Here is a 27,228-nt window from a genome sequence, read left to right on the forward strand (position 1 = left end):
GCGGAGCTCCAGCGTCTTAGGAGAGGCCATGGAGACAACTTCCAGTCCGCCCCCGCAACCGCGGGTCAAAACTCACTTGAAAGAAAGAAAAAAGAAAGAACCCCAATAACGGGTCCTCAAACACGAGGAACCTTATCATTTATAGCCACACCCCTACAATATAGTTAAACATGGCGTTCCTGATACATTGGAATTGTCGTGGACTTATCAAAAACAATAGCGACATAAAAGATATCCTAAACACTTTTTCTCCTGTGGCTTTATGTTTACAAGAGACGAACTTAGGACCACAACATAAGAACATTTTAAACAACTACAAAGTATTTCGTTGTGACAGAGAGCAAGCGAGTAGGCTCTCTGGAGGTGCCGCGATTATAGTCCAAAATGGTGCTGCTACTCACGAAATCAGGCTTCAAACGAAATATGAAGCTGCAGCAGTGACCGTCCTTGATTTTAAAACAATTACCATATGTACTCTGTATCTGGAACCACATATAAATGTTACACTTCATGATTTAGAAGCACTTTTTAAACAACTACCAGAGCCATATTTAGTAGTGTTGCATATGGGTCGCAAGCCCCAAGGGTAGCGTTGGCCTGGGGCACAACTGGAAGCATCCGAAGGTTCTGGCAAAGCATGAGTCGAATGCTAACAGAACAACGTGTTTATTCTAGCATCGCAAAAGAGCGGTCGGTCATGTCGACCGAAGTGGAGAGACAGGAGAGCACGTTACTCGACAGAAGAAATCGGAGCCTCTCTCTTGACGTCCGGGGGCAGCTGCTTTTATACTCTCGCAGTCGAGGGCAAGAAGGAACGCCTCGTCAGAGGCGCACGTGACGGCGGGGCACGGACACGCTGAGATACACGTTGAGGCGAGTGTAATGACGCATCCGCCGGGCCGGCGCCGGTCAGACCTCCTCGCTTCACACTTGGGGAGCTCCTCTCCCCGGCTGCCGCGCTTTGACAAGCGTGGGCACCAACGTGCACACACACGCACACACGAATACACGTGGCATTGAAACATGCCTGCACGCGCTTGGCGGGGAGGCGTTGCGGAAGCGCTGAACGGGCCAAAATGTCCGCCGCTTTGAATGAAGCCCCGGCGTCCGTTGCATCCGCGCCGGCTATACCGTGCATCGTAGGCGAAACGTAACAGACCTCCCCGCCGGGGGAAGGAAATCCCGATGGTCAGGGGACGGCATCCGCTGTCCGGAGGGATGTCGCTCGATGATGCTCATAACCGAAGTCGGTCGTCCCTCGGCGTTTCTTGAGCGCAGCGCACAGAGAAGGCCTCGTTCTCACGTTCAGGTTCACACAGGACACTGCAAAGTGACTTCGGGAGAGTTGCCATTTTTCTCTCGTTCCCAGCAAGCGTTAGAATTACGTCGAAACTCAACCGCTCAGTCAGCAAGCACGAAACAACCCTCACTAAGCCATGCCAGGCTCTTTCCCCTTTTATACTACTGCCTAGTTCCTTACAGTATTCTAGCAGCACCCAGAACACGTCCACAAATTGGAAAATTGCACTGGAAAGCACGTCATCACTTTGAAACACTAAACAAAAGCAATATGTTAAAAATCCTGCCTCAGGAAGAAAAACATCAGTAACAAACAACTGTGAGGCTGATTCCTACATTAGGGGCTTCGACTTAAGCCATCGGCGTTACCGTTGAGACTCCCCTTTTTGTAACGCACCTCAAAGGAATATTGTTGCAAAGCGAGGCTCCAGCGCAGGAGGCGGCCATTTTTGGGAGAGATGGTCTGCAGCCATTGGAGAGGGCAGTGATCCGTCTCAATAATAAACCTCGAGCCGGCTAGGTAGCATGACAATTTCTGAACGGCCCACACGAGACACGCGCATTCTTTCTCGGTGGCGCTCTACGCCTGCTCACGACTGGTCAGCTTACGACTAGCATACAGGACGGGGTGTTCCACTTCTCCATTTTCCCGTTCGCACAGTACAACGCCCATGCCTCGCTCACTAGCATCGCACTGAACAACGAACCTTTTTGTGTAGTCTGGCGATCGTAGCACAGGCTGGCTTGTTAGGGCGCTCTTTAGGGCGCTAAAAGCTCTTTCCTTTGTCTCGTCCCAGACGACTGTTTGGGGCTCTGTTTTTCTTAGAGCACCCCGCAGGGGCGTCTGCGTAAGCAGGCGTTTGGTATGTTGCGACACCACGTACTCGAGCACACGAGGGTTGGACCCTCCCGCGTGTAGCCGTGCGCGGCTTAGCCGTGTCTGGGGAAAGGGGGATCCTGGAGGTTGAGCCGATGCTGGGTGTTTGGACCTTCAAGGCCCCCCGGCGGAGGCAACACACCTCTTCGGCCTCGGCTTCACATAGACGGCACCTCCAGACTGACCCACCTGGAGGAAATCGGCAGTCGCCATTTCCTGTCCTCCTCTCCAATCTTCGTCTTTCTCTCCCACATTTACATCTTTCCTGTCTTCTCTTCACTTCTTTTACTACCGTATTTCCTGGCAGCAAGGGTTAACCGTGTGTATCTACCCAACCTTGGGTACATATATTAGGTTATAGCGGCGTTGTATAGCTGACGTATACAGGTATATTCCTAACCTCGTAGCGTCCCCTTGTTGGGCTCGGTGGTGGGTGGCTACCATCGCCGCTGAATATTCTAAGAATGACATGGCAAATGCATTCCCCCCCTTCCAAGTCCTCCTAACAAAAGAGGGCGCAGCGAAGCAATTTTTGATTTCACTTTCAAACCCAGCGTAGAAACATTCCCACGTTACCATGTGATCCACAGTGAAGGACCCCTGCCAATGAGAAAAATATCCCCTTTCCTAGCAGCAAAATGCATAGCAGAAAAAATTGGAAAGCAATACAAGGTCTCAAAGATGTCAAGTGGCGACCTCCTCCTTGAACTCAAAACCAAAGACCAAGTAGAAAAGCTCGCTGATCTCGCCAGTGTCGGTGACATCAAAGTCACAATCTCAGCACACCGTTCGCTTAACACAAGCAGGGGCGTAATATCAGAAGAATATTTCTTAAACCTGAGCGATGAAGAACTCCTGGAAGGTTTCCAAGAACAGAATGTAATAAAGGTTCAAAGAATAACTCTCCGAAGAAATAACGAACAAATACCGACCAAACACGTTATACTTACCTTTGGTACCAGTATTGTTCCTACTACACTTGAAGCAGGCTATCTGAAGATCAACGTAAGACCATATATCCCAAACCCGAGGCTGTGTTTCAAGTGCCAGAGGTTCGGACATGCATCGCAATCATGCAGAGGTAAATCAACATGTGCAAAGTGTAGCGCCAATGACCATCAGTCGGAGAACTGCAATGCTGCTCCGCACTGCACAAACTGCAAAGGAGATCATCCAGCATATTCACGATCTTGTCCTTGCTGGAAGAAAGAAAAAGAGATAATTGCACTTACGGTGAAAGAAAACATTTCCTTCCATGAACCAAGAAAGAAACTAGCACACTTACCTCAAACAACCTACGCCAGTGCGGTGCGACAGGGTTCAGCACCACAGTGGTCTCGGGAGTCTATAGGGACCGCAGACAGTGGCCCAGTAGTAACTCCATCCGTCCCCTTGGTGGCAGCAGCCAGTGCTGCTCCATCATCATCATCACAGACCGGCCTGCAGACCCAGGTTCCACAGGGCCCCAGGCTAAATCGAACACCCAGGCCTGAGACGCGCGTCTCAGCGCCTGGTTCTCGATCATCCAGCGCCTCGGAGAAGGCTATGGAGGTCGACAAAAAAACTCCGGCGTCTTCGACGCCAAAAGATCAGCGCTCTTTGGAGCGCACTAAGAAAGACAAGATCACAATAACTACGCGAACAAAGGGACCGATAACCTGAACGGTTACCGTTATTCCAATAGTACATTTCCGATAATAAATGTCACCTACAGTTGCTTAGTACACATATATAAATTAACATTCTCACTTGTGCCACTATGGCTTTTATCATACATTGGCATTGTAGAGGACTTATTCACAATTTGGGTGACATTAAAGACATAACAAATAAGTTTTCGCCAGTCGCATTTTGCTTACAAGAAACAAACTTAGGCCCTAAACACAATCAATTCCTTAGAGGCTTCACCGTTGTTCGAAGGGACCGCGAATGTTCCAGCCGTTTGTCGGGAGGAGTGGCTATAGTCGTACAGGGTGGCACTCCCACCCGAAATGTCCAATTAAATACATATTTAGAGGCCGTAGCTGTCACCATTCTATCCTACAAAACCATCACCATTTGCTCACTATATATTCCACCCCACACACATTTTACTATTAAAGACTTAGAAAAAATAACAGATCAGTTGCCGGAGCCATTTGTCCTGGTAGGAGATTTTAATGCTCATGGTACTCTTTGGGGCAGCGTCAAGACTGACCAAAGAGGACAACTCGTTGAAGATTTTATTCTATCAAATGATATCTGTCTTTTAAACTCAGGTGCGCCAACTTGTTTCTCACCGACTTCCCGCACATTTAGTTGTTTAGATTTAGCTTTTTGTTCACCCTCTCTTTTTACTGATTTTAAATGGGAAGCCCTCGACACGTCATATGGCAGCGACCACTTACCCGCACTCATCAAACTCCTACCATCACCACAAACTTTAGTAACTAGACCACGCCGATGGAAATTACAGCTCGCTGACTGGCAGGCTTTTATGGAGAACGCGAAACTGGAAAATGTCTTTTCGCCAGAGCTTAGTATTGATGAACTTAATAAAAAAATCACTGAAGTCATAATCACAGCGGCAGAAAAGGCGATACCCCTGTCATCGGGTATAGTGCACAAAAAGCTAAAGCCCTGGTGGACGAAGGAGTGTACCGACGCTAAAAAAGAACAAAATAAGGCCTGGGGAATCCTACGGAGATACCCCACCTATAGCAACCTGTTAAACTTCAAGCGAGCCAAAGCCAAAGCACGATTCATTCGAAGAAATGCTGAAAAATCTTCATGGCAAAAATACATCTCTTCAATTAATAGTACGGTAACATCGAAACGAATGTGGGACCAGGTGAGGAAATTTAGAGGACAGTATTCATCTTACACAATACCGTTACTTACAAGTCCAGGCACACAAACAACAATACAAGAACAGGCAGATATACTTGGAGAACATTTCCGCGATGTATCCAGTTCAGGGAATTATACAAAGGAGTTTTTACAATACAAACAGTCTGCTGAAAAACAGAAGCTGCCCCACTACTGGCGCATCAAACGAACCGTACAATTCCCCCCTCACACAACAAGAAATAAACAGAGTTCTTTCAGCAGGGAAACACAGCGCCAGGTCACGACCATATTCACTACGCCATGCTGGCTCATTTATCTCAAGCATCTGTAAACGCTCTCCTTAAATTTTTTAACTTAATCCGGGAATCTGGCATAATGCCGGAAGAATGGAAAAAGGCAATAGTAGTTCCATTTCTAAAAGCCGATAAACCGCCCACATCCGCAAGTAACTAGAGACCTATTGCCCTCACAAGCTGTTTGGCAAAATCATATGAAAGCATCATCAATATAAGGCTGTCATTTATTTTAGAATCAAGAAACCTTATTGACCCCCATCAGTGTGGATATAAAAAGGGTTGTTCAACCACTGACCATTTTGTCCGTCTAGAACATGAAATTCGATGTGCATTTCTACACAAACAGCACTGTCTTGCAATTTTCTTCGATCTAGAAAAAGCCTATGATATCACATGGAGATATGGAATTTTAAGAGACCTCGCTGACCTCGGCATACGGGGTAAAATGCTGAACTGCCTAGCTGATTTCATGTCTAATAGAACATTTCAGGTACGTCTGGGCTCCGTACTATCACATACATTCAAACAGGAAAATGGTGTTCCACAAGGCTGTGTTCTCAGCACGACACTCTTTATAGTAAAAATGAATTCAGTTAATAAGATTATACCGTCGTCTCTTATGCACTCCGTTTACGTAGACGATCTCCAAGTGGCTTGCCGCGCTTCAAATTTGCCAACCTGTGAAAGGCAGCTTCAAATGACAATAAATAAACTAACACAATGGGCTAACAAAAATGGTTTCCGCTTCTCCACACAGAAAACGGTTACTGTTTTGTTCTCTCAGAAACGAGGGCTACACAGCGATCCAGTCCTAAAATTGAACGACACCATACTGCCGGTGAAACAAGACCATAAGTTTTTAGGAGTAACCTTTGACACCAAACTTAATTTCCTAACTCACATACCCCGCAGGGGCGTCTGCATCAGCAGGCGTTTGGTGTGTTGCGACACCACGGACCTGAGCACACGAGGGTTGGACCCTCCCGCGTGTAGCCGTGCGCGGCTTAGCCGTGTCCGGGGAAAAGGGGATCCTGGGGGTTGAGCCAATGCCGGGTGTTTGGACCTTTACGGCCCCTCGGCGGCGGCAACACACCCCTTTGGCCTCGGCTTCACGTAGACGGCACCCCCGGACTGACCCACCCGGGGGAAATCGGTAGTTGCCTTTTCGTGTCTCTCTCTCCCTACAACCTTCGTCTTTTCCTTACTTTCCACCTTTCCTGTCTCCTTCTCACTTCTTTATTACTTCCGACCTTTCTGGCAGCAAGGGTTAACCTTGTGTGAGTAGCCAACCTTGGTTATATCATATTGGGTTATAGCGGCAACGTACAGCTGGCGTTTGCAGGCCCTGTTGTTCAGGCCCTGCAGCGTCCCCTTGTTGGACTCCATGGTGGGTGGCTAGCGTTGCTGCCGAAAACTACACTTCCACACATGGCTGTTTCCTTCCCTCCACTACCTGATCGCCCTCAGAAAAGAGGGCGCACCGATGAAGTCTTCCAGTTTTTTGGCCGCCAAAAAGAATCATTCCCACGTTTCCATGTGATTCATTCTGCAAACCCAGATAAACAAGTACGAACGATCTCACCCTTCCTTGTTTCCAAGTCATTGACTGAAGTCTTTGGTCTTGGTTATAAGGCGTCGAGGATGGCAAGTGGTGATCTCCTCTTGGAGCTCCGCGACCAAAAACAATATGAAAACTTGTCAAAACTAGTGTCATTTGGGGAAACCCAGATAATTATTACCCCGCACCGCACGATGAACACCACCCGTGGTGTTGTCTCTGACGATGACTTGATGGAGCTCACCGAGGCTGAACTCTTGGAGGGCTTCAGTGACCAGAATGTTATCAATGTTAAGCGAATTAAGATGAGGCGAGATGGAAAAGAGATCAAAACGAAACACCTGATACTCACCTTCGGCTCAAGTGTCCTTCCCGAGTCCATCGAGGCCGGTTATATCAAACTTCGTGTTAGGCCATACATTCCCAATCCTCTCAGATGCTTTAAGTGCCAACGTTTCGGCCACAGTTCACAGAACTGTCGAGGCCGGCTGACTTGTGCCAAGTGCAGTGACAACGAACATTCCTCTGAAACGTGTCGGAACACTCCACATTGTGTTAATTGTGATGGCGAGCATGCCGCATACTCGCGGTCATGCCCGTCCTGGAAGAAAGAAAAAGAAATAGTCACAATCAAGGTCAAAGAAAACATATCTTTCAAGGAGGCACGTAGGCGGGTGTCATACCTGTCTAAGAGTAGCTTTGCCGATGTGGCGCGTAAGGGGGCAGCGTCACAACGGCCTCCGGCGGCTGTCCGACCCACAGGCAGTGAGTCGGCAGTTACGCCATCTGCCCCCGCGGCGGTTGCAGCTAGCGCTGCTCCGTCTACCCAGAATGAGGGACCATCGACCCCGAAGGTGGACGCAGCCGAGGCTGCCCCAGCCTCCGAGGCCCCTTCCAGCGCTGGCAACGGCCAGCGCAGCGAAATCCCTCTGGGAGCCCCATCGACCTCCGGGCTGGTGGGCGCAGGGGTCTTGCCCTCCAAGGCGGGACTCCCTCTGAAAACCTCTCGCTCGCAAGAGCGCTTGTCCGGCGCCTCACACGAGGCAATGGACACTACACCTGTCCCCAAGGCGCACCAAACGCCTAAGGAGCGTCGAGAATCGCTCGAACGCTTCAAAAAGAACAAAACACCTATTACAGGGCCTCGAAAGGGCTCTGTAATATAAGGCATCCACTCCGTTTCCGTAAACACAGCACCAATTTACCTTAAACATGGATACACAAATCATTCAATGGAACATCGGAGGTCTCCTTAGAAACCTTGATGATTTGCAAGAACTCATCCACAAACATAATCCAAAAGTGCTGTGTTTACAGGAAACACACTTAAAATCTAAACACACAAACTTTCTCCGTACGTATGTTACGTTTCGCAAAGATCGCGATGATGCCGTCGTATCATCGGGCGGTGTTGCGATTCTTACTCATAGAAGTATTGCGTGTCAACCTCTACAGCTACAAACGCCCCTTGAAGCAGTGGCGGTTCGAGTTGTCCTACTAAACAAACTCATCACCATTTGCTCCCTTTACATACCCCCGCATTACCAACTGAACAAACATGAATTTCACTCCTTGATCGATCAATTGCCAGAACCTTATGCTCTTCTTGGCGATTTCAATGCGCACAGCTCCCTGTGGGGCGACTCCCGTATAGATGCGCGAGGTCGCCTTGTTGAACAGTTCCTTTTTTCTTCTGGAGCGTGCCTTATCAATAAGAAAGAACCCACATATTACTCTCTTGCAAACCGATCCTTTTCGTCAATAGACCTTAGTATAGTCTCCCCGTCTGTACTGCCTGAACTTGAATGGGAAGTTACCGACAACCCTTACGGTAGCGACCACTTCCCTATACTGCTAAGATCATACAAAGAAAACGAATATCCACCATACGCTCCTAGGTGGAAGATTGAGACAGCTGATTGGGAGAAATTTCGATCTCTAACTAGTATCTCATGGGCTGACCTGTCTTCGTTAGGAATTGACGCTGCAGTCGAGTTTTTTACAGCATTCATAATAGATGCCGCGTCAAAATGCATATCCGAAGTAAAAGGCTTGGCCTGCAAACGACGTGTCCCATGGTGGAACGACGATTGTAGGATCGCTCGTAATAAACAGAACAGGGCGTGGGGGTTGCTACGCGCTTCTCCCACTGCAGAGAATCTAGTCAACTTTAAAAAAGTAAAATCCGAAGGCAGGCGAACCCGCCGACAGGCCAGACGAGAAAGTTGGCAGAAGTTCCTATCGAGTATTAACTCGTTCAGAGATGAGGCGAAAGCCTGGAACAGGGTCAATAGGTTAAGAGGGCGACAAGCACATGCACTTCCTTTGGTAAACACAGAAGGCGATACCCTACAAGATCAGGCGGACTCACTTGGGGAGCACTTTGAGAGCGTGTCAAGTGCCAACCATTACTCGCAATCCTTTCTCAAATATAAACAAATAGAAGAATGTAAGCCACTCATGAGAAAATGTCAACAGAATGAACCATACAACTGTCCTTTTAGCATTGCCGAGTTGAGAGCTGCCTTGAGCGCATGCAAGAGCTCTGCTCCGGGATCTGACAGAATCATGTATGAAATGATCAAAAACCTACATAAAGACACCCAAGTTACACTAGTCACACTTTTCAACACGATTTGGGCTGCGGGATACTTCCCGACTACATGGAAAGAAGCCATTGTGATCCCGGTTTTGAAACAAGGCAAAGATCCTTCCTCAGTGGCAAGTTACCGCCCGATAGCCCTGACAAGTTGCCTTTGTAAGGTATTTGAAAAAATGATCAATCGCCGTCTCGTGCATCTCCTAGAGTCCAGTAAAATGCTTGACCCATTTCAATGTGGTTTTCGGGAAGGGCGATCTACAACCGACCATCTTGTGCGCATCGAAGCGAGCATTCGCGATGCCTTCGTGCACAAGCAATCCTTCTTATCTGTATTTCTGGATATGGAAAAAGCGTACGACACAACCTGGCGGTACGGAATCCTGCGCGATCTTTCCGCGCTAGGTATCCGCGGCAATATGCTAAATACTATAGAGAGCTACCTAGAGAACCGTACATTTCGAGTGAAAATAGGTCCTGCACTGTCGCGTACATTTAAACAGGAAACTGGGGTACCCCAGGGTGGCGTACTCAGCTGCATGCTCTTTGTCGTAAAGATGAACACGCTTCGTGCATCTTTACCACCAGCTATTTTCTATTCCGTGTACGTAGACGATATACAAATAGGTTTTAAATCCTGCAACCTCACAGTCTGCGAGAGACAGGTACAGCATGGTTTGAACAAGGTGTCACAGTGGGCAGAGAAAAATGGATTTAAAATCAATCCTCACAAGAGTTCTTGTGTTCTGTATACAAGAAAGAGAGGCCTGGTTCCGGATCCTTGCTTAGAACTGTGTGGACAACAGATACCTGTAAACAAAGAACACAAATTTCTAGGTGTTATACTTGACAATAGACTCACTTTCATCCCACACATAAAATATCTTAAAGAAAAATGTCTGAAAACAATGAACCTCTTGAAACTTCTATCGCAAACTACGTGGGGTAGTGACAGGACGTGCCTAATGAATCTCTATAAGAGCCTGATTCGGTCACGATTAGATTATGGTGCCGTGATCTACCATTCTGCCGCCCCGAGCGCGCTAAAGATGCTAGATCCGGTCCACCATCTAGGAATCCGCTTAGCCACGGGCGCTTTCAGAACGAGTCCCATACAAAGTTTATATGCAGAATCGAATGAGTGGTCACTTCATATCCAGAGAACATACATCAGCCAAACATATTTTTTGAAAGTCCACTCTAATCCTCAACATCCGTGTTATAATACCGTTAACGAGATGACATACGCTACACTCTTTCGCAATCGTCCCTCCGTAAGACAGCCTTTCTCGCTGCGTGTGAGGGAGCTTAGTGAAGAAATGCAAGTTCCACTCCTCGAGCTTCGCCTAATGCATCCAGCCAAGCTGCTACCTCCTTGGGAGTGGCAGCTGATACAATGCGACACATCTTTCGTTCAAGTTACAAAGCACGCTTCAGACATTGAAATCCAAATGCATCTCCGGGAACTCCAACACAAACACTCCTGCACGGAGTTCTACACAGACGCATCGAAGTCACACGACGGGGTGACCTACGCAGCCGTCGGGCCATCCTTCTCGGAAACCGATGTTCTGCATGCGGAAAATAGTATCTTTACGGCTGAGGCCTACGCACTATTGTCGGCTGTGAAGCATATCAGGAAATCAAAACTCCAGAAAGCAGTCATATATACGGATTCCCTTAGTGTTGTGAAGGCCTTGCTGTCACTCTCTAACCACAAAAATCCGGTAATTAATGAGCTCTATTCCGTTTTGTGTAAAGCGTATATAGGTAACCAGCATGTCATCATATGCTGGGTGCCAGGTCATAGGGGCATCGAAGGTAACGTGCTGGCGGACCAGATGGCCACGTCAGTTGCATCATTTTCTGCTAATCCCACCGCTGCAGTTCCTGTCACAGACCTGAAGCCCTTCTTGCGGAGGAAACTACGGAACCAGTGGCAACGCCTATGGGACGCGGAAACAAATAATAAGCTCCACGTGATAAAGCCACAGTTAGGATTCTGGCCTTCCGTAACAAAATCACGCCGGACAGATGTCCTATTCTGTCGTCTACGAATAGGACACACATTTGGCACACATAAATTTTTACTCACCGGAAACGAGCCTCCAACCTGTGGTAGATGCGGGGAGAGGCTGACCGTCCTCCACGTCCTTCTGGAGTGTCGGGCAGCCGAATATGAAAGAAAGAAACATTTTCCCTTAGCATACCGCCAGCACATCCCCCTTCATCCAGTAATGTTACTCGGCCCAGAACCGCTGTTTCACTCCAGCGCAGTCCTGGGCTTCCTGAAAGATGTTGTCTTGCATGTTCTTAGCCCTACATGTTCGTAGCGGGTCCTCTCTTCAGAGGATACCGCTGTGATAGCTCTTTCGTATAGCACGCGCCTCTAGGCCCTTGTGTTTCAAGGGCTCTGGCGAGGCAGCAGTGCTCCAAGTAATTTTACTATCTCATACATCTTCTATTCTGCATCATTCTTTTACGATGGATTTTAGTGTTCATAGTACTCGTCATTAGTCATCGCCATAATTTTATAGCATGTAGATTTTGCGCACTTTACAGCGACAATTTTTAGGCCAGTTTACAGCCAAGTCACATCTCCATAATACATCGTCAACATCACCACTTGTCATGGCGCTCTTTGGCCAAACCTGGCCCTTGCGCCATTAAACACCACATATCATCATCATCATCATAACTCACATAAAAGCGCTAAATATCCTTAAAATTTTGTCTCATAAGCACTGGGGTTCCGACCGAACGTGCCTTTTACGTGTTTACCGGTCTCTTGTGCGTAGCCTTTTAGACTACGGCTCCGTGGTTTACGGCTCAGCCAGACAGTCCTACATCCAACGACTTGATCCGGTACATAACCTTGGACTGCGACTGGCAAGTGGTGCGTACCGAACTTCACATATTCCAAGTTTATACGTCGACTGTAATGAACCTTCCTTACAGCAGCGCAGAGCTTTCCTCACTTTTTCCTACGTACTCAGAATTCAGTCATCACCCCAACACATATGCTACAACATCCTCACACAATGCAACACACGCTTACACTACACAAATAAACCGAAGACGATTAGGCCACTTGTCCTGCGGTATGAGCAATACTGTCGGGATTATGGCATTCCCCACGGAGTCCTCCAGGTTGCCAAGAAACCACAACGGTTGGCCCCGTGGTACGATTTCACACACTTATGTGATTGGACGTTAACACATTTAAAGAAAAAAGACATCCCACACGAACACATTAAACAAGAATTCCGTGCACTTCAGGACAAATATCAAAATAACATCCAATATTACACTGATGGCTCTAAAACAAAAGATCACGTGGGTGTGGGGGCCGTAGCGGAAAATTGGGAAACAAGTGTTCGATTGCCACAACACGCTTCTGTTTTCACGGCTGAAGTTTACGCCATCTGGGTTGTTGTGAAAAAGATTGTCACTGATAAACACAAAAATGCAGTCATATACACAGATTCTTTAAGCACACTAAAGGCTCTACATCCCAAATCTGAGTGTGAACCCCTGATAAGAGACATTTTAAATATGTTGGCGCTTAACAAATACGGGAGGTCAATTCGTTTCTGCTGGGTTCCAAGTCATGTTGGGATACCGGGTAACGAAGCAGCTGACAGATGTGCATCGATGGCAGCGTACAAAGAGATAACAAACACAATACTTCCATACAAAGATAGCATCCGTGCGATTAGAAAAGCCTTAACGGCAAAATGGCAACGCGAATGGGACCGTTGTGGCGACAACAAGCTACATCTCACTAAACCCATACTTGGCGAGTGGAAGTCATGCTGTCATCAGGAGCGGTTCATCGAAGTAGTTTTATGCCGACTACGCATTGGGCACACACACCTCACACACAATTACTTACTTACAAAAGAAGACACACCAACATGCGAGAAATGTCAAGAACCACTAACAGTTATGCACATATTACTGACATGTACGCATATTGAAACACACAGACGAGCACTTTTGCGCAAGCTATATCAACTACACATACCTTTGCACCCTGCTCTAATTTTAGGTGATAATCCACTAGTACCATTATGTGACATCCGTAAATTTCTAGATGACACTGGCTTTTTACATAAAATATAGATTAACAAAGTCTTTTCCTTTAAAAACTGGATTTTAAAACACCTCGTGTTTGGCGCAGCATAGCCTCAGCCGCTTTTGCGCCATTAAACCCCATTTAACTAACTAACTAACCGATGCACTACATCCGGAAACAAGCATCTTTACGGCCGAGGCCTACGCATTACTCTCTGCCGTGAAGCACATAAGATCAAAACTTTCAAAAGCAGCGATCTATACAGACTCTCTAAGCGTCGTGAAGGCCTTAATGTCACCCTACAAACATAAAAATCCCGTATTCAATGAACTGTATTCGGTATTATGTAAAGCGTACTCATCTAACCAGAATATCATAATATGCTGGGTCCCTGGCCATAGGGGAATCGAAGGTAACGTTCTCGCGGACGAGATGGCCACGTCCATCACATCGCAAGCTGTTAACCCTACCGCTGATGTGCCTGTCACAGACCTGAGGCCTTTCTTACGAAATAAACTGCGAAATCACTGGCAGTGCACGTGGGACGCGCAAACAAATAACAAACTGCATGTCATAAAGCCCCAGTTAGGTTTTTGGCCCTCCCCAACAAAATGTCGGCGAACAGATGTCCTATTCTGTCGCCTCAGAATAGGACACACATTTGGGACCCATCATTTTCTACTTACTGGAAGCGAACCTCCAACCTGCGGTAGATGCGGGGAGAGGCTGACCGTCCTCCACGTCCTCCTGGAGTGTCGGGCAGCCGAATCTGAGAGAAAGAAGCATTTTCCCCTAGCATACCGGCAGCAGATCTCCCTTCATCCCGCAATGTTACTCGGCCCAGAACCTTTATTTGACGCAAACGCAGTCCTAAGTTTTCTGAAAGATGTCTTCCATGTTGTTAGCCCCACATGTTCGTAGCGGGTCCTCTCTTCAGAGGATGCCGCTGTGATAGCTCTTTCCTATAGCACATGCCTCTAGGCCCTTGTGTTTCAAGGGCTCTGGCGAGGGAGCAGTGCTCCAAGTAATTTTACTATCTTATATATTTTCTATTTTGCTTCATTCTCCTACGATGGATTTTAATGTTCATAGTATTCGTCATTAATCATCGCCATAATTTTATATCACGTAGATTTTATGCACTTTACACCAACTATTTTTAGGCCACCTTACAGCCAAGTCACATCTCCATAATACATCGTCAACATCACCACTTGTCATGGCGCTCTTTGGCCACACCTGGCCCTTGCGCCATTACACACCACATATCATCATCATCATCATCATCATCATTGTGTAGTTTACCGATGTGTAACAAGTAACACTGATAGCCACCTACTACAAACTGACCTGGACGCAATAAGTGCATGGTGTTCTAATTGGTTAATGCCATTAAATATTTCCAAAACTAAACTCATGTCTTTCACCAATAGGCCACGAATTCTAACCACCCTTGATAACAACCCTGTGGAACTCGCAACTACTTACAAGTACCTTGGCATCAATCTTCAGTCAAACTTATCATGGAATAATCATATTAATTTTACCCTTGCCTCTTCGAATCGTACTCTCGGACTTATTAAACATAACTTAAAAGAAGCCCCAATGCATGTTAAAAAACTAGCATACACAACATTAATCCGTCCTAAACTAGAATACGCGTCTGCCATCTGGGATCCCGAAAAAACTTATATCATCAGTAACATCGAAGCCTTGCAGAACCGTGCTGCGCGATTTATATTTTCAGATTATTCACCTTACACCAGCGTCACCTCGTTAAAGAATAAAGCTGACTTGGACAACTTAGCACTTCGCCGTAAAATTTCTCGCCTAACACTTTTCCATAAGCTTTATCACCATACATCACTTCACGATGATTTCTTTGAGTCACCAACAGTTTTTTTTCCACGCCGTGACCATCCATACAAAGTCAAACGCATTAACTGCCAGTCATCCCATTATGCATATTCGTTCTTACCACGCACAATAACTGAATGGAACGCCTTACCATCAGTCATTGCCACGGAACCAGACTTGACTAAGTTTCAACATTTAATTCACTCATGACTTGTCGACTAATCGTATTATTATTCTTTTTTGGGACTTTTACAGTGTTTTCGATGTTTCTTGGTATTTTTCATTGCAGTTGCCTTATGTTCTAATATGTACTAATGTTTTCTCTGTAATAATTGCGACCTAATGATCTTGTATATTACCTATGTTTCACTGTATTATTACTTCTGTTACACTCTCTTGTTTTTAGTATGTACTAACTATGGACCAGTGCTTGTGATTGCCCCCCCCCATGTAATACCCTCGTAATAAAGGCCTTTGGGGGTATTTTGAATAAATAAATAAACAAGTTTTATATGCAAACTTTTTGAAAAAATGATAAACCGTCGACTTTTACACTTCCTTGCATTAAATAAATTTCTTGATCCGCATCAGCGTGGTTTTAGAGTAGGACGATCTACAACCGACCATCTAGTGCGGATGGAAGCAAACATTCGCGACGCCTTCGTGCATAAACAGTCCTTATCCGTGTTTCTCGACATGGAAAAGGCGTACGATACAACTTGGCGCTATGGCATCCTGCGTGACCTATTTACGCTGGGGATCCGCGGCACTATGTTAAACATTATAGAAAGCTACCTGCAAAACCGTACTTTCCGAGTAAAAATAGGTAATGCGCTGTCACGTGTATTCATACAGGAAACTGGGGTACCCCAGGGAGGCGTACTGAGCTGCACGCTCTTTGTAGTTAAAATGAACACGCTTCGTAAAACATTACCCCCATCTATTTTTTATTCCGTCTACGTAGACGACATACAAGTAGGTTTCAAATCCTGCAACCTAACAGTCTGTGAGAGGCAGGTACAACAGTGCTTAAACAAAGTCTCCTAGTGGGCAGACGAAAACGGGTTCAAAGTGAACCCCAACAAAAGTTCTTGCGTTCTTTTCACCAGGAAAGAAGGGCTTGCCGCAGATTCCACTGTTGAAATATATGGGCAACGAATACCCGTAAACAAGGAACACAAATTCCTAGGTGTTATACTTGACTCCAGGCTTACATTCATCCCACACATAATATATATTAAAGCAAAATGTCTTAAAACAATGAAGTTACTTAATGTCCTATCCCACACAACATGGGGTAGCGACAGAAAGCGTTTATTGAATCTTTATAGGAGCCTAGTTCGATCACGACTGGACTATGGTGCCGTGATTTATCACTCCGCCGCACCGAACGCGCTAAAGATGTTAGACCCCGTTCATCATCTGGGTATCCGCCTCGCCACTGGCGCATTTAGAACAAGCCCCGTCGAAAGTTTATATGCAGAGTCAGATGAGTGGTCACTCCATTTTCAGAGAACATACATCAGCTTCACCTACTTTCTTAAAGTGCGCTCTAACAAGGAACATCCGTGTTTCAGGACAGTAAACGACTTAACGTGCGAAACACTTTTCCGTAACAGACCCTCCATGAGACTTCCTTTGTCACTGCGTGTAAGAGAACTTAGTGAAGAAATGGATGTCCCAATACTCGAACATCGCCTAATGGCTCCTGCTAATCTATTACCGCCCTGGGAGTGGCAGCCCCGCAGGGGCGTCTGCGCAAGCAGGCGTTTGGTGTGTTGCGACACCACGTACCCGAACACACGAGGGTTGGACCCTCCCGCGTGTAGCCGTGCGCGGCTTAGCCGTGTCTGGGGAAAAGGGGATCCTGGGGGTTGAGCCGATGCTGGGTGTTTGGACCTTTAAGGCCCCCCGGCTGAGGCAACACACCCCTTTGTCCTCTGCTTCACATAGACGGCACCACCGGACTGACCCACCCGGGGGAAATCGGCAGTCGCCTTTTCCTGTCTCTTCCTCTCGAATCTTCGTCTTTATCTCTTACTTTTTGACCTTTCCTGTCCTCTCCTCTCTTCCATTTACTTCATTCTCCTCGGCGGCAAGGGTTAACCCTGTGTGGGATAGCCAACCTTGGTTATAACAGATTTGGTTATAGTAGTGTCGTACAGCTGGCGCGTGCAGGCCGTCTTTTCACGGTCCTGCAGCGTCCCCTTGTTGGGCTCCATGGTGGGTGGCTGGCGGCGCAGCCGAATTTTTACACATATCTATGGCAAGTTCTTTTCCAACCCTTCCTGATCGCCCTCATAAACGAGGGCGCACCGAAGAAGTTTTCAAGTTTTTTGGCCGAAATAATGACAATTTTCCAAGATTTCATTTAGTCCATTCAGAGAAAAAAGAAAAGGCAGCGAGAATGATCTCACCTTTTCTTGTTGCGAAGACACTTAGTGAAGCTTTTGGCCCAGGCTATAAGGTTTCTAAGTTGGCAAGTGGCGACCTCCTCTTAGAACTGCGTGATAAGACACAGTACGAGAAACTCTCTAATCTAGTATCCTTTGGGAATCTTCCAGTGACGGTCACACCGCACCGCACTATGAACACCAGCCGCGGAGTCGTTTCCGATGCCGATCTCATGGAACTGACTGAAGCCGAACTACTGGAGGGCTGGAGCGATCAAAATGTGACCAATGTCAAGAAAATAAAAATCATGCGCGATGGCAAGGGGATGGCAAGTATGCTACCTGAGACCATTGAGGCTGGCTACATAAAGATCCGAGTCAGACCGTACATCTCCAATCCTCTCCGATGCTTTAAGTGTCAAAGATTTGGCCACAGTTCGCAGAACTGCCGAGGCCGCCAGACTTGCGCAAAATGTAGTGCCCAAGAACACCCATCTGACAATTGCGAAAATGCTCCACAATGCGTGAACTGTGATGGGGAACACGCCGCGTACTCGCGGTCCTGTCCATCATGGAAAAAAGAAATAGTAACAATCAAAGTCAAAGAAAATATATCGTTCAAAGAGGCACGCAGGCGGGTAGCATACCTGCCAAAGAAAAGCTTTGCCGAAGTGGCGCGTCAGGGGGCAGCGTCACAACGGCCTCCGGCGGCTGTCCGACCCACACGCAGTGAGTCGGCAGTTACGCCATCAGCCCCCACGGTGGTTGCAGCTAGCGCTGCTCCGCCAACTGAGCAGAAGGGACCATCGACCCCGAAGGTGGGCGCAGCCGAGGCTGCCCCAACCTCCCCGGCCCCTTCCAGCGCTGGCAACAGCCGGCGCAGCCAAATCCCTCAGGGAGCCCCATCGACCTCCGGGCTGGTGGGCGCAGGGGTCTTGCCCTCCAAGGCGAGACTTTCCTGGGAACCTTCTCGCTCGCAAGAGCACGTGTCCGGCGCCTCACAAGAGGCAATGGACACAACACCTATCCTCAAGGCGCACCAAGCGCCTAAGGAGCGGCGAGGTTCCCTCGAACGCTTCAAAAAGAGTAAAACCCCGGTTACAGGGCCTCGAAAGAGCTCTGGAACCTAAGCTCTGAAATCTCTGTAATTAATACTTCTGTTTTCGTATACACAGCACTTATTTACTACCAATATGGATACACCAATAATTCAATGGAACGTCAGAGGACTTCTCAGGAACCTTGATGACGTGCAAGAGCTTATCCAAAAACACAATCCAAAAGTGCTGTGTCTACAGGAAACACACTTAAAACCACAACACACAAACTTTCTCCGACCGTATGTCACGTTTCGCAAAGATCGCGATGCTGCTGTCGTATCATCAGGCGGTGTTGCCATTTTGGTTCATAAAAGTATCTCCTGTCAGCGTTTACAGCTACAAACGCCCCTTGAAGCAGTGGCGGTTCGAGTTGTTCTTTTAAGCAAACTCGTCACCATTTGCTCGCTTTATGTACCCCCACACTTCAAATTAAACAAACATGAATTTCAGTCATTTATAGACGAATTGCCAGAACCTTATCTTGTCCTTGGCGATTTCAATGCGCACAGTTCCCTGTGGGGCGACTCTCGTACAGACGCACGAGGTCGTCTTGTTGAACAGTTCCTTTTTTCTTCAGGTGCGTGCTTGCTGAATAAGAAGGAACCCACGTATTACTCCCTAGCAAACAGAACCTTTTCCTCTATTGACCTGAGCATAGTTTCCTCGTCCATTCTGCCTGAACTCGAATGGGAAGTTATGAACAATCCTTACGGAAGCGACCACTTCCCCATACTATTAAGAACACTTAAAGAAAACGAATATCCGCCACAGGCTCCCAGGTGGAAGATTGACACAGCAGACGGGGAGAGGTTCCGAAACTTAACTAGTATATCATGGGATGACATGTCTTCTCTAGAAATCGATGCTGCTGTGGAGTACTTCACAGCCTTCGTAATAGATGCCGCATCTAAATGCATACGTGAATTAAGCGGCTCGGCATGCAAACGGCATGTCCCGTGGTGGAACAATGAATGCAGAATCGCACGTAGGAATCAGAACAAAGCGTGGGGGTTGCTACGCGCTTCGCCCACTGCAGAAAATCTTGTCAACTTTAAAAAAGTAAAATCCCAAGGTAGGAGAACCCGCCGACAGGCCAGAAGAGAAAGCTGGCAAAAGTATCTATCGAGTATTAACTCGTTTAGGGATGAGGCCAAAGCCTGCAACAGAGTAAATAGGATTAGAGGGCGGCAAACACATTCACTCCCCCTGGTAAACACACAGGGCGATACACTGCAAGACCAGGCAGACTCACTTGGGGAATACTTTGAGAGCGTGTCAAGTCCAACAAATTATACAAAGTCCTTTCTCAAATACAAAGAAACAGAAGAACGTAAGCCATTAACAAGAAAAGGTCGAGAGAATGAGCCTTACAACCGTCCTTTTTGTATTGCTGAATTGAGAGCTGCCTTGAGCGTATGCAACAGCTCCGCACCAGGATCTGATAGAATCATGTATGAAATGCTCAAAAACTTACACAATGACACGCAGGTTACACTACTCACACTTTTCAACACCATTTGGGATGCAGGGTACCTTCCAACCGCATGGAAGGAAGCCATTGTGGTCCCTGTTTTGAAACAAGGCAAGGACCTTTCCTCAGTGGCAAGTTACCGCCCGATAGCCCTCACAAGTTGCATTTGTAAGGTGTTTGAAAAAAATGATTAAGCGGCGACTCATCCATTTCCTTGAACTGAGCAAAATCCTTGATCCCTATCAGTGCGGCTTCCGAGAAGGGCGCTCCACAACTGACCATCTTGTACGTGTAGAAGCCAATATCCGGGACGCATTTGTACACAAACAATTCTTCTTATCCATATTCCTCGATATGGAGAAGGCGTACGATATGACGTGGCGTTACGGAATCTTAAGAGATTTGTCAGAAATGGGCATCCATGGTAATATGCTAAACCTAATAGAAAGCTATCTGTCCAGTCGTACCTTCCGGGTAAAAGTAGGAAATGTACTTTCGCGTCCTTTTACGCAAGAAACGGGTGTACCGCAAGGAGGCGTGCTCAGCTGCACACTCTTCATCGTGAAGATGAACACGCTTCGCGTTTCATTACCACCGGCAATCTTTTATTCTGTCTACGTGGACGACATACAAATAGCTTTCAAATCCTGTAACCTCGCAGTGTGCGAGAGACAGGTACAGCACGGCCTGAACAAAGTCTCAATGTGGGCAGAGAAGAATGGATTTAAGATCAATCCTAACAAAAGCTCTTGTGTTCTTTTTACAAGAAAGAGAGGCCTGGTTCCGGATCCTTCCTTAGAACTGTGTGGACAACGAATACCTATCAGCAAACAGCACAAATTCCTAGGTATCATACTTGACTACAGACTCACTTTCATTCCACACATTAAATATCTGAAAGAAAAATGTCTAAAAACAATGAACTTAATGAAACTTCTATCCCAGACTACATGGGGTAGTGATAGGAAGTGTTTAATGAACCTATACAAGAGCCTAATTCGGTCTCGATTGGATTATGGTGTTGTAGTATATAACTCTGCCGCCCCGAGCGCACTAAAGATCCTAGATCCTGTCCACCATCTAGGAATCCGACTGGCCACTGGCGCTTTCAGAACGAGTCCCATACAAAGTCTATATGTAGAATCAAATGAATGGTCTCTCCACCTACAGAGATCATACATTAGCTTTACATATTTCCTTAAAGTACGCTCTAATCCTGAACATCCATGTTTTGATACCGTTACTGATATGACGTGCGCTACACTTTTCAGCAATCGTCCCTCCATAAGACAGCCTTTCTCGCTGCGTGTGAAGGAGCTTAGCGATGAAATGCATGTCCCACTCCTCGAGCATCGCTTAATGCACCTAACCAGGCTCTTACCTCCTTGGGAGTGGCAGGTGATACAATGTGACATATCCTTTATAAAAGTTACAAAGCACGCTCCTGAGGCCGAAATCCGAATGCATTTCCTAGAACTCCAGCACAAGCACTCCTGCGCAGAGTTCTACACAGACGCTTCAAAGTCAAATGCCGGGGTATCCTATGCAGCCGTCGGCCCATCGTTTTCGGAATCCGATGTACTGCATCCGGAAACAAGTATTTTTACGACCGAGGCCTACGCATTACTCTCTGCTGTAAAGCACATAAGAAAATCGAAACTTCCAAAAGCAGCGATCTATACAGACTCTCTCAGCGTCGTGAAGGCCTTAATGTCACTCAGCAAACATAAAAATCCCGTATTTAATGAACTATATTCGGTCTTGTGCAAAGCGTACTCATCTAACCAGAATATCATAATATGCTGGGTCCCTGGCCATAAGGGAATCGAAGGAAACGTTCTGGCGGACGAGATGGCCACGTCAATCACATTGCAAGCTGTTAACCCTACCACTGCGGTTCCTGTCACGGATCTGAGGCCTTTCTTGCGAAGGAGGCTGCGAGATCACTGGCAACACATGTGGGATGCGGAAACGGATAATAAGCTCCACCTGATAAAGCCACAGTTAGGATTCTGGCCCTCTACTACAAAATCGCGCCGAACAGATGTCCTATTCTGTCGTCTCAGAATAGGACACACGTTTGGCACCCATAATTTTCTGCTCACCGGAAGCGAGCCTCCAATCTGTGGTAGATGCGGGGAGAGGCTGACCGTACTCCACGTCCTCCTGGAGTGTCGGGAAGCCGAATCTGAGAGAAAGAGATATTTTTCCTTAGCATACCGCCGACACATTCCTCTTCATCCTCTAATGTTTCTCGGTCCAGAACCGCTTTTTAATACAAACGGTGTCCTAGGTTTCCTCAGAGATGTCGTCTTACATGTTATTAGTCCCACGAATTCGTAGCGCCTCCTCTCTCGAGAGGATGCCACTGCGATAATTGTTTTGCGTAGCACATGCCTCCAGGCCCTTGTGCTTCAAGGGCTCTAAGGAGGCAGTAGTGCTCTGGCATTTCTTATAATCGTGATATATTTTACCTATCGTATCATTCTTTTTATATGCATCTAAATTTTCATAGTACAAGTCATACATCATCACCATAATTTTATCATACAGATTTTACGCACTTTAGAGCGTATATTTTAAGGCCTCTTTACAGCCACCTCACACCAATTCCATAGTAATCATAAGTACACTGCAGACTCATTAGCACAGACATGGCGCTCTTTGGCCATACCTGTCCCTTGCGCCACAAAACGCCATACATCATCATCATCATCCTGGGAGTGGCAGGTGATAGAATGTGACACATCCTTTGTAGAGGTCTCGAAGCACGCTCCTGAGCTTGAAATTGCTATGCATTTCCGAGAGCTACAATCGAAGTACTCCTGCTACGAATTTTACACAGACGCGTCCAAATCCCATGCTGGCATATCCTACGCTGCTGTTGATCACTCTCTTTCTGAATCTGACGTGTTGAACCCCCTAACAAGTATCTTCACTGCAGAAGCCTATGCAGTACTGTCTGCAGTAAAACATATAAAGACACTGAAACTTGACAGAGCAATAATATTTACAGACTCCTTAAGTCTTGTAAAAGCACTAATTTCTTTACAAAAGCATACAAATCCTGTCTTCAATGAACTCTACACACACTTTCATTTCATTTCATTTATTATACCCTCAAGACCACAAGGTATTACAGAGGGGAGTGGGGTAAAAAAAAAAGTTACATAACAAAGAAAGCAAAGAAGGCAGCAAGTGATGTAGTCATACACATGTGAAGCCCGAAGCGATGGTGTTGATTATGGCCGTACGAAATTGTGCTTGGTCTTCAATTGCAATCAACTCGGCGGCAAGGTGGTTCCATTCTTGACACGTCCTAGGAAGAACAGACTCGTGACAAGCTCTCGTGTGACACTGCAAAACTCCAACTTTGTGATGATGACCAATGCGAGGAGAAATGTAGGTTGGGGATGAAAGAAGATTATCGCGCAGATATGAAATATGGAAGTATATTTTATGAAACAAAGCCAGGTGAGAGCATTTGCGACGAGCAGAAAGTGGTGGAAGTTGGAGGATGTTTTTCATAGAAGTTATGCTAGCCATGCGGTTATAGTTGCTTAGGATGAAACGCGAGGCATTATTTTGAACACGTTCGAGAGAATGGATTAGTGTCTCAGCATATGGGTCCCAAATTGACGAAGCGTATTCCATTTTACTCCTAATTAGCGTCTTGTATAAAATTAACTTTAATGATGGCGGAGCGGAAGAGAAGTTTCGGCGGATATAACCTAACATGCGATTACTTTTATTGATAACGCTGTCGATGTGTAAAGACCAGGAAAGGGTAGAGGTTAAATGGACACCTAGGTATTTGTAGGATATAACTGCTTCCATGGCAGTATTACTAAGGTAATAGGTCGGAAGAGGAAGTTCACGGCGGGTTACACGCATGGTTTTGCACTTAGATGGGTTTAGTTTCATTAACCACAAGTCGCACCAGTTACAGACAGCGTTAATGTCGTTTTGCAGAATGTTAGCATCATCGGCGTCAGAAGTTTCACGAAGAATAACGCAATCGTCGGCAAAGAGATAAATGTTAGAAGAAATTTCATTGGGTAAGTCGTTAATATAAATCAAAAAAAGGAGAGGGCCTAACACTGAACCTTGAGGAACGCCAGATTCAACAGGGCTAGATGTAGAGAAGTGGTTATTAAATGCAACGAACTGGGATCGATTAAGAAGAATGTGCTCTAGCCATGCAAACAGATAAGAGTCAAGATTTAGTTTACTAAGCTTAAAAATGAGTAGTTTGTGATATACCTTGTCGAAAGCCTTTTCAAAGTCGAAAAAAACACAGTCTGCGCATGAACCTTTATCAAGAATAAGATGAAGATCGTGAGTGAACGAAAGCAGTTGTGTTTCACAGGACAAATGTTTGCGGAAACCGTGCTGTGCACGAGTGAAGAATGAGTTATCATCCAAGTGCTTAACTAAATGAGAAAACAAGATATGTTCGAGTACTTTACAAGGAATGCTAGTGAGGGAAATGGGGCGGTAGTTATGAGGTGAGCATTTGTTGCCGGACTTGTGAAGTGGAACCACCTTCCCAATTTTCCAGTCTGCAGGGAGCTGATGGGTGTCCAAAGATTGCTAGAATATTTTTGAAAGTAATAAAGATGAGTAAACAGAAGTGTTTTTCAAAAACTTTGCGGTAACCAGGTCTGGACTAGGGCTTGACATCTCTAGATTTTTAATTACATTTTCTACACCAAGTGACTCGATCCTAATAAAATCCATGGCCGGGTAACTGCAGCTATTTAGGGTGGGAAACACAGGATCAGGACATACAACGAAATTACTGCAGAATACGGAGTTTAGGGTTCGGGGACATTCAGCGTCGGGTATTTTTGATCCACTAGAATCAGCTAAGGTTATTGTATCATCTTTGGAAGGGTTTATGATGCGCCAAAACTTTTTCGGGTCTTCTGTAAGCATTGTAGGCAAAGTGTATTCTTGAAACATACGTTTAGCGAGTTTTTTAGCTGCTATGTAAGCTTCGTTGGCGTCCTTGTAAGCGTCCCACTTAGATACCACGCGACATTTTTTTGCAATGCGGTACAAGCGCTTTTTACGATTGCAAAGCCTCTTTAGGTGAGAATTAAACCAAGGCGCCTTAGAGTTCGACGATATAATACGCGACGGAATAAACTTATCAGTTAGTTCATGTACTTTGTTCCTGAATATGATCCAGTTATGGTCTACCGTGCGATCTTCGAAGTTACTTAAAATGAGGTCGAGGAAGTTTGATAATTCCAAGTTTATATCGTTAAAGTTTGCCTTGTCGTAGTCATATATTAACTTTTTTTTAACAGCCGGCTTTGACAGAGGAGACGTAACGTTAAATGAAAGAATTAGATGGTCGCTTACACCAGGTATACATGAAACATTCGTAATAAGGTCAGGATGAGAGCATAATATCAAGTCTAAGATATTGGCAGTACCCTTTGAAGTTCTTGTTGGTTCAGAGACTAGTTGAGTTAAAGAAAATAAAGAACAAAGATCAAGAAATTCATTACACTTTGAAGAATATGGATAACAAGCAGGTGGATCAGCATTCCAATTTATATTCGGGAAGTTAAAGTCCCCCATTAATATAACAGGTGCTTTTGCATGCAGCACAAAAAGTGTGTAGTGCGTCATGAAGTTCGGCAGTGAAAGAAGACGGGTAAGAGTAGATGTTACTTATGTAACATCTACTCATCAGACAGACATGTAGTAATATGCTGGGTTCCTGGCCATAGAAGAATCCAGGGAAATGTGCTTGCTGACGAGATGGCCAAATCAATGGCATCGCAGGGTGCTCGTTCTGCTGCAGTCCCTGCCACAGACATGAAGCCTTTCCTCAGAAACAAACTGCGAAGCCACTGGCAACGCTTGTGGGATGCAGAAACGAGTAATAAGCTTCACGTAATTAAGCCTAAGTTAGGTTTCTGGCACCCAACAACGAAAGCACGAAGAACAGACGTCCTGTTCACTAGACTAAGAACAGGGCACACGTTCGGCACTCATAACTTTCTGCTGACTGGTAACGAGCATCCAACCTGTGATAGATGCGGCGACAGGCTTTCTGTCCTCCACGTCTTCCTGGAGTGCCGGGAAGCCGAAAGAGACAGGCGGAAACAGTTTCCTTTTGCATACAGCCATCACGTCCCTCTGCATCCGGCCATGTTTCTTGGCGTAGAACCGCTTTTTGAGACCAAAGCAGTCCTCGCTTTCTTGAAAGATGTTGTACTACATGTTACAAGCCCATTCATTTCTTAGTGCATCCTTTTTCCAGAGGATATCGCTAGGATAGATTCTCTGTATGGCACATGCCTCTAGGCCCTTGCGTTTCAAGGGCCCCGGTGAAGCAGTAGTGCTCTAGACAATGTTATACATCTAGACAATCACACATTCTATATATTGCATCATTCTTTCTCAATACATTTTAATGTTCATAGTACACGCCAATAGTCATTCCCATAATTTTATTACTCGTACATTTTATGGAATTTGCATCAACTCTTTTAGGCCCCTTTACAGCCACGGCGCATTAAGATCATAGAACCCATCAGGCACTGCGAACTTATTAATCATTAGCATGGCGCTCTTTGGCCACATCTGGCCCTTGCGCCATTAAACATCATATATTCAATTTAACCTTCCTGCTGACTCCAATATCCTCATAGGGACGACAGTTCGTCTAGTTGGCAGGCACGCTTTTTCTAGAGCCGTCTTTGCACGTCTTCGTGTCCGCGGTAGCAAGCTGGCATTCAATTCTCAGAAAAACATAAAGCACTCGAAAACACGAGACACAAAGAGGGTGAGGAATTACCTAGAACCCTTGTGCTGTATGTCAAATTTCTTTGTGTCTCGTTGTTCCTAAAGC

General features: G+C 46.1%; 1 long non-coding RNA gene across 1 annotated transcript in view; it reads right to left on the minus strand.

Moving 5' to 3' along the window:
- Positions 1-9,092: 9,092 nt before the first annotated feature.
- Positions 9,093-27,228, minus strand: part of LOC140216465 (uncharacterized) — a 92,628-nt gene continuing 74,492 nt past the window's right edge. Inside the window, exon 3 of the long non-coding RNA XR_011893151.1 lies at positions 9,093-10,268. This is a non-coding gene — a long non-coding RNA (uncharacterized lncRNA). The remainder of the gene's footprint in view (positions 10,269-27,228) is intronic.

This window comes from Dermacentor andersoni, chromosome 3, assembly GCF_023375885.2.
Source record: "Dermacentor andersoni chromosome 3, qqDerAnde1_hic_scaffold, whole genome shotgun sequence".
In the NCBI taxonomy this organism is placed as follows: domain Eukaryota; kingdom Metazoa; phylum Arthropoda; class Arachnida; order Ixodida; family Ixodidae; genus Dermacentor; species Dermacentor andersoni.